Below are 8,803 nucleotides of genomic sequence, written 5' to 3' on the forward strand. Positions count from 1 at the left end.
GAAAACATATTTGATATTATGTTTTTATATAGAGTAAATTATTTTATGCATGCTTGGTAAATTATATTGTAACGGGTTGATTTGCTAAGTTATTTAGAGTTGTTTTAATCTCTAGTATGCTCTAAAAATTTTGTTTTACTCTAGTTTACTTAAGTTTGTTTATAAAGTTTGTCTTCATCAAAAAAGGGGAATTTGTTGGCCTCTTAAGTTTTGATGATGACTTTACTTTTAAATAAACAAACATGTTTTAGAGATTGTTTTGTAGATGAATATCCGATTTTGTTAAAATCGTTGATGGAGCCTATGACTTGGTTCGTCGAAGTTGTACGTTTCTTAGAATATCCAAGAAGTTAGATAAATGCTTAGGACGTTAAAAGTAGACAGGCGGTCTACTGTTCCCAAAGTTGACAATCTGACAGAAGTTGTAGATGGAGACAGTACATCGTTCCCACGTTGGAGGTCTGAAGAAAACATCGGCTGGAAAATTGCAAATAAATTATTTTCTGTTTTTAAGTTGATGTAACGGTTAAGAGTTAAATTAATTGCTTAATTAATTAATAAACTGGTTGGCAAAACTATTTTTAGGTTATCTAAAAATAGGCTAAGATTTATTCTTTTTGAGAAAAAGATCTCCTTTTAATTAGGATTTTTTGTTTTAACTCCTATGCTATTTTTAGCTTGAAGGAACCGTTTTCCACTTTTAGAAAATGGTAACCGGAGTCTATTTTTGGCATTGCACGATCTTTTTATTTTGAGAATGTGTAGGTTAGTGGTAGGTATGTCTAAGGTAACTGACGGCTGTTCCCACTATAAATAGGAGGGACTATGCTCAAACCGAAAAAAGTATCCGAGAGTGTCCATAAAGGGAGATCTATTAAGAAAAATATTTTCAGCTATCTAATGCCAATTAATTTATTATATTTTTCTTAAAGCAATTATTTAAGTTTTATCCTATTCAGAATTTGGCCTTGTAAGGGTATTTGTGTGTTTTGTTGTAACTAGACTTGAGGGAAGTCTAGGGGAATAGAGAAGCTTCAAGAGAAGTGTGAGAAGAGAAGGAGAAAGAGAAGAGAAAGATAAATAGGCCTAGAATAGAGAAGCTTTAAGTGAAGCAAATTGTTTTATGTGATTGTAATTGATTGCCTAAAACATAGTGAGAATTTTGAAATCCCAGAGGGTCGTGGTTTTTCCTTCTTATTAGGCCAATAAGGTTTCCACGTAAAATCTTTCTCTCCTTTTATCTTTTTCATTTTAAGTTTAAGTTTTATTTTATTGTGATAATTCCGTAAAAATTAGAGGCAAAAATCTTAAACTTAATACACAACAATTCACCCCCCCTTCTTGTTGCATTCGATCATCTATTTGCATTTCTACATATATATATATATATATATATGTATATATATATATATATATATGTATATGTATATATATATATATATATATATATATATATATATATATATATATATATATATATATATATATATATATATGTATATATATATATATATATATATATATATATATATATATATATATATATGTATATATATATATATATGTATATATATATATATATATGTATATATATATATATATATATATTTATGTATATATATATATATATATATATATATATATATATATATATATATATGTGTATATATATATATATATGTGTATATATATATATATATATGTATATATATATATATATATATATATATATATATATATATATATATATATATATATATATATATATATATATATACATATATATATATATATATATATATATATATATATATACATATACATATATATATATATATATATATATATATATATATATATATATATATATATATATATATATATATATATATATATATATATATATATATATATATATAGGGGAATGATCCAATGAGAAGGGGTTTGAAAATGAGAAGGGTGAGAAGGATTTTGAGCCGTTGATTTCTCAAAGATCTAATGGCCTAGATAATGAACCGGAAAAATAGGGCAAGGAATGAAAAATAGGCTGATTCGGTTTTTTTGATTCGTCTCTTTGAAGAACAATAGCGCCTTTCTCTTCCAAGCCTATACTTTTCAAAAAACCTTCAAAATTGTCCAAAAACCTTCGATTTCTTCTGTGAAAATTTTCCTCTTCGCTTGAATTAAGGTATGCAAATTAGAAATTTACCATTTGAGTTTTTATTTTTCGATTTGTTTTGATTCATTTCTAAGTTTTCGTTTTCTTCTGCAAAAATCTTCCTCTTCTCTTTATTTCTTAGTCTGCGAAAATTCTTCACTTGTTTTCGATTTCTTCTGCGTACGTGTTTATTAATTCAGATTTGTTTTGATTGATTTGTTAGTTTTTGTTCAATGTGATTATAAATTGTTGTTTTTAGGGTTTATGTGTTTAAAAGTTTGATTTTAATTTTTAGGGTTTGTGAGTTACTGTGTTCTTGATTTCATTGTTGTTACTATGTTCGATTTTTAGGGTTTATGAGTTTAAAAAGTTTTGATTCAAGTCATGTTTTGATTATAGTTTTTGATTTGAAGTTTGATTTTAAAAAGTGTTCCTGGGATTCATTGTTGTCACTGTATTCTGTAATCAAGATTACTATCTTCTTAGAAATTATTGAACTTTAACCTTATTAAAAGTTACTATGTTCTTAATAAAGGATACTATGAATATGCTAAGTTACTGTTTTTCCAATTATAATTATTCTACAGTTCTAACAATGGAAGATTCACAAAAAACTGCCCTCCCTGAAAATCATCACATTCACGTTTACAATTGGTTGAATTTGAAGGTACATTTTATAAGTTTTATGAAATTTTAATTTTTTGTTTTACTGTGTTCTTTGTTTCATTGTTGTTACTATGTTAAATTTTTAGGGTTTTATTAGTTTAAAAAGTTTTGATTTAAGTCATGTTTTGATTATAGTTTTTCATTTTAAGTTTGATTTTAAAAAGTATGAATTCTTCTATTACTGTGTGTTCTGTTTTTGTTCAATTTTTATGTACTTCTATGTTCAATGTGATTCTTGTGTTACTGTGTTCTAGATTTCATTGTTGTTACTGTAATCTTTGAGCAAGGTTACTATCTTCTTAGAAAAACATACTATGATATTGTTTGATTATGAATAATTGTGAAAAAGAAATTGTGAACATTAATCATATTAAAAGTTACTATATCCTTAATGAAGGATACTATGAAAATGCTAAGTTATTGTTTTCTCAATTGTATCTATGGGAACTTACTGTGTACTGGGGTTCATTGTTGTTACTGTATTCTTTGATACTATGAGCAAGGTTACTATCTTAGTTAAGTGACATAGTACCTTTAATTTGTTATATAGGGACTCAAACTCCAAGAACTATTACACAAGTTACCCCAAATGGTTATACATTGTGGATTCCTCATTGTGAGTTTGATAAAAAGCCATTTGTTGGTATAACTTTTGAAAACTTAGAGAAAGCCTTAGATTTTTATGGTAAATATGCTGAAATTTGCGGTTTTGATATACGTTCATCTACTAGCTACAAAAAAAGGTATTGTTGTTTTAAAATATTTTGTTTGTAGTAGGGAGGGTATCATAAAACCTAATCCTAAGAAAAGTGCAGATGTCGTTGCACGTTATAAGAGATCAACCGAAAGAATTGGTTGTAAAGCTAGATTGATTTTGAAAGATGACATAGTGAAGAGAACATACCATGTTTTAAAATTCGAAGAGGCGCACAATCATTGTCTAGTTAGCCCTACATCGTGTCAATATTTATTGGGTAATAGGAAAATGACTTTGTTACACAAAAATTTCATATCTAACAATGCACTGGTTAATATAGGACCGGTGAAATCCTTTAGATTGTTTAAGGAAAATGTTGGGGGTTATGAGAATGTGGGAGTGACAATGCAAGATTTTATGAATTTCCATAGGGATTTGAAAACATATATTAAAGGAGATGATGGGAAGATGTTGATCGAGAATTTTATCAGAAAAAGGGATATTTACACGGGGTTTTATTTTGATTGTGCTTTAGATGAGGAGGACCACATTTCACGTTTATTTTGGGCCGATGCGATAAGTAGAAAGAATTATTGCTTATTTGGAGAAATGGTTACTTTTGATTGTACTTATAACACCAATAAGTATAGCATGGTTTTAGCCCCTTTTACTAGTGTAGATCATCATAAGTGTTGTATTACATTTGGTATAGGTTTATTAGCTAAGGAAGATAGTGAATCTTTTGAGTGGTTATTTAGTACTTTTTTACATTGTATGGGGGAGTGTAAGCCAACATATTTAATAACTGATCAAAACCCTGCAATGAAAATTGCGATTAAAAATGTATTTCCAAACACAATACACAAACTTTTCATGTGGCACATCATGAGTAAAGTTACTGATAAAGTTGGACCGGAATCGAACAAAAATGAGAATTTTTTGAAAGAATTAAATGGGTGTGTGTGGAATATTGATCAAGAAGAAAGTGAATTTGAGGAAAAATGGGAGGGAAATATGACCAAATATAATCTTTAGACAGATAAATGGTTTAGTAGTATATTTAGTATACAAGATCAATGGATACTCGCATATTTTAGGAATATCCCATTGGGGGGGGGGGGGGGGGGTGGTATTTTGAGAACTACATCCCGATCGGAAAGTGTTAATAGTTTCTTCAACCATTTTCAAAACCCTCACATGACACTTGTTGAATTTTATATGAGTTATGAAAGTGCAATGGATGCACAGAGGTACAAACAAGATAAACTCAATGCTGAATCACTTCACACACACCCATAATATAAAACACCATTGCCGATTGAAAAACATGCCGGTGAAGTCTATACTAGAAAATTTTTTTTCTTTTTCAATATGAAGTTTATAAGTCTTGTTTCAAAACTTATATTCAAAATATTGAAAAGATTGAAAGTGTGGAAAGTATAACTGTTTTGGACTCAACGGTAAGTAAGATGTACAAGGTGAAATATATTCTAGGAAGTTCAATTGACGAGTTGAAGGTAGATTGTGATTGCGAGTTATTTAAAACGGATAGGAACATTATGTTCCTATGCGATTTGTGTTATGAGTGAAAGACAAATAACACAAATACCAAAGCAATATGTTTTAGATCGTTGGACGTAGCTAGCATTAAGGAAGCCTATTTTTTATTTGCATGAGAATCTGATTGAAGAGAGCAAAAAGTGTGACAACGTGGGGAAGTTGTTGGGGGAAGTTTGGTGTGAAAATTTCAATTGTGTAGGTTTAGCTCAAAGGAGTGAGAGTGATTTACAATCACTTTTACAAAACCTAAAAGATATTAGTAGAAAATTGGAGGAAAGTGATGATGTGAGGGTGGACATTACTGAAGAGCAACAAATCGAATTATTAGTAGGCACAAGTTCATCTTCGGCAATGGAAATACAAAACCCAATCCAATCAAAGAACAAAGGAAAAAGGCAAAGAATAATTGGGGAAAAGGAACAAACTATTGAGCAAAGCAAGAAGCCCAAAAGAAAGTGCAAAATTTATGGTAAATTTGATTATCACGATAGTCGAAATTGCCCATCAACAAAAGATACCCCACTTAAGGTATTAAAAAAATATAATTTGCTTATATTTTAATGTATCCTTATTAATAATTTGATTATGTAAAAGAAAGTGCAAAATTTTTGTTATGCAAAAAAGTTGATGCTGAAGAGCAGATTCTGAAACTTTGTTCTTCTGATAGAAACTTGTATGGCAATGGAGCGTCTTTTATCCTTAAAATTGGACACCTCTTCTAAAACTTTAGATCTTTGTTTGTTCAAATTAGATAACACCAAAGATCCAGCAATCTTAGCTCTTGCAACATGTCTTAATGGAGTTTACATAAGAAGAAAATACATTTAATTTGAATGTTTTAATTAGAATGTCATTCAAAATACATTTAAAGATAATATTAAGAAGAAAAATCATAACTGCATTCAATATCGAACACTGGAAATCAACTGTTCCCTCAAAAAACAGCATGCTCATCATCATGAATACATCGCTTTCAATGTTAGTCCTATCAGTTGTTTTCCAATCAGTGGGAACTCATTCCATTTTCCATAGAGGAATAACATTAGTAGCTTGCATCTTATCATCAAAAATTGTTGACAACAAATCTTTCTACAAAAGATTCATTTAAATATTTATTAATAAATATTTCATATTCTTAGCAACATAGACAAAGGTTTTTAAGATAATAAAATGTTACACATACCATAGTGTCACCTAGCTTTCTAATTTGTTATTCCGAAATAGCGGTATTGTTCACATTGTCAATCCGTTGAACTATTCTTAACTTCATATTCAAAAGAAGTAAGAAGTACTGACTACCCTTCAGTATCGGAACAACAATCTTTATATTATATATCACTGAATCAATAAAATATCTAAAAAAAAATGACTGCATAAGTACCGACTACCTATTAGTAGCTATAATAACAAAAATAGTGACTATATAAGTCAATCAATCATAAAAAAAATATCTTACCAGATCAAACTTAGACAAATCAACTTTATTGAAATCCACCCATTCGACCCAAGAATCATAAACTAAATCTATTTGGTGAGAACCACCATTATTATGAAATTCCAAAAAAGCAAGCTGTAAAGATAAACAATGAAATAACTAAAAATAGTTCAAAATAGAATAAAAGTTAATTTAGAATAAAAATGACAAAATACTTACACTAGAACTAGCACCGAAAAAGAACTTTTTGGAAGATTCCTTTTTCTTTTCATTTTCATTTAGTAAAAGACACCAATAATCCACAACACTAACATGAGTACACTTTGAGGGATCCCTTAGAGTATAAAACTCTTCCCTTTGAATTCTGAAATAGTCGTCATAATTCACAAGAAATTCACTGTCAAATAAAAGAATAAAATAAATATAATAAAAAAACAAAAATCATGAAAAACAAAAAAAAAAAGACTCACCTATTGTCGAAACATTTATCAAAAACAAAACAATAGTCGACCAATTCTTGAAGCACCGAACCAAGAGTTCTCATGTATTTTTTGTTTGATTTCATTAGATGTGAAACATACGTAAATTTATCAATCACACCTCTAAAAGGAATGAAACACTTTGCCCTACCGTGTATCAACACATTCTCTAAACCATGGCTTTCAAAAACAATGACATTATTTGCCACATCATTAATAACTTTATCCTATTCAACATCAAGTACATCATCTTCAAATACCTCATCCCAAACAACATCCCCCAGTACATCAGCCACAAAATCAGCACCCTCATTCACTTGTACATTAGCCTCATCGGCAACAATACCCTCATTCACCATCCTTGGAATAGAGGTGACCCATTTAACCGTGTCAACGATCTCATCAATTGTATTCAGCACGGTAGGATTCATAAAAAAACTTTGGGTTTGTGAAAAAGGTGTAGATGAGGTTGAAAGAACATCAGGTAGAGGGACAGGAGGAGAAGATAGTGAACGTTTTTGTTCTAACAACAGTTTAATTTTCTCCATGTAAAACCTAGACACAACTTGAGTGTCTCTCCTCATGAGCATAAGCAGCTCATACATTTCTTACAAAAAGAAGTCAATGTAAGGTAAAATGTTTTTCAAAAGAAAGTAACTATGTAGAAAAGGATAGTAATTGTGTTGAAAAACAAGTAACTATGACATTATATAAAAAATATAATGTAGAAGGAAACATAAATAAGTAAGATTATACTTACATCCCCAGCTAATCGGCGTATATCAGAATTTTGCATTCTATTCAAAGGCAACTGAAACTCAATTTTCTCATCGTTTTGCGATGGTTGATCTCTGAAGGTTTCTTCATTTAGACTTGGATGTCCAATATCAATGTGGTTCACCTTTACCCCCACAGCTTGACCACTCTCAAAAACCATCGACTCACTCATAGGATATGTACTCAAAATTATACCATTACCAAAATGATTAGCAGATATTTCCTCCTTAATTCTTTTGGATACATCCTTATCGATCCAATAAGAGATAAGAGGTAAAGAGGATGGCACGGAGATATTCTTAAACTTCAAACGATGGAAATAAATAATTTCTAACAAAACAATGCATCCACAAAAGAATTGCAACTTTCCTTCCCGATATCTAACTACAGAATCACAAAACTGATCTAGAACATACTTACACCAATTAAATGTACTAATCGTATCCGGATGAACTATAGACTTTACAATCTTAAGATCAATCGTTATGTTTTGGGTAGGGGCTAAAAGAGAAGAAATAGCATGCAAACAAAAAGTTGCTTGAACTCCTCCCCACCATCAGTCATCTTAGGGAACATACATTCAAGCAATTCTAAAGGAATTGCTGCATTTGTATCTTCAAAACCAAAAAAAGATCTAAATTGTTGTTTCAAAGGGAAATCATGATTATATTTGTTGGCATACCTTGAAACTACTTCTACGTTTTTATTTGGGTTCAATGGTAGACAAAACACATCATATACATCGTGTTCAGAAATTGGAAAGCACTTCAAAGAGTCTATGGAAAACATACAACTACCTGGATCAAAACTATCTACAAGCCAACAAGCATCCTAGTTGGATTTCTACATAACTTCAAACTGAGAAGGCCCCCAAAACCAATTTCTCTTGCTAAAATTTTTTTTTTCTCAGTGAACCCGTTCATCAATTTGATCAACTGAAAAGGTCTACTTTTTGTTTGAAATGTAGATTTCAACCTGTCAACAACAAGAAAATTATACAATGTTCATAACTACACATATAAAGAAAATAT

Source organism: Amaranthus tricolor, chromosome 9, assembly GCF_026212465.1.
Source record: "Amaranthus tricolor cultivar Red isolate AtriRed21 chromosome 9, ASM2621246v1, whole genome shotgun sequence".
Lineage (NCBI taxonomy): Eukaryota > Viridiplantae > Streptophyta > Magnoliopsida > Caryophyllales > Amaranthaceae > Amaranthus > Amaranthus tricolor.